An 862-nucleotide genomic window follows, 5' to 3' on the forward strand; every position below is an offset into this window, starting at 1 on the left:
ATGCTGCCCAGATGTCTCCCTGCATGAACAGATGTTGCTCTGGGGTAACCAGAGCATTCCCAGGAATGCCCATTTGTTGCTCTGGGTGCCCAGATGTTGCTCAGGATACACAGATGCCACCCAGGATGCCCAGATGTTGCCATGGATGCCCCAATGTTCCCTCAGCATAATCCAATATCCCCCAGGATACCCAGATGCTGCCCCAAGGGTCCAGACGTCACCCCAGGATACTCAGGGATCACTCAAGGTGCCCAGATGTTGCTCCAGTCTGCCTTGGATCACCCCTGGAGGCCCAACTGCACCGCTGCAGCCCTGGCACTGGGGAAAGTCACCTCCTCTTCCTGTCCTGTAGCTCCTGGTCCCCACAGCCCAGCCAGGCCTGGGATGGCCTCCCTGTTCCCCTGGACACGCTGGGTTTTTGGGAGAAGCCTGTAGTCACCCATCCATTCCTGCCCCACCCACCCTCAGTGGTGGCTGTGGGAAAACTGCAACCAGGGACAGAGCGAGAGGAAACGGCCCCAAGCTGTGCCAGGGCAGGGTCAGGTTGGACTTCAGGAGGGATTTCGCCATGGAAAGGGTGGCCAGGCACTGCAAGGGGCTGCCCAGGGAGGTGTTGGAGTCCCCATCCCTGGCAGTACCCAAAACCAATTGGACATGGGGCTCAGGGCTCTGGGCTGGTGACAAGGTGGGGATCGGGCACAGGGTGCACTCGACGATCCTGGGGGTCTTTTAGGTCCTATCCTAAACGATTCTGGGATCTGTGTCTGCAAACACACACACGTGGGGCTCTGGGACTGGCACCTCCCAGCTCATGCTGCTGCCACTCCCTGGGTGTGCCACCAGTGGGGACAGTCACCCGGAG

This window comes from Corvus kubaryi, unplaced genomic scaffold, assembly GCF_017639235.1.
Source record: "Corvus kubaryi isolate FWS band 111438036 unplaced genomic scaffold, C.kubaryi_AGA036_p1.0 37152, whole genome shotgun sequence".
Classification (NCBI taxonomy): Eukaryota; Metazoa; Chordata; class Aves; order Passeriformes; family Corvidae; genus Corvus; species Corvus kubaryi.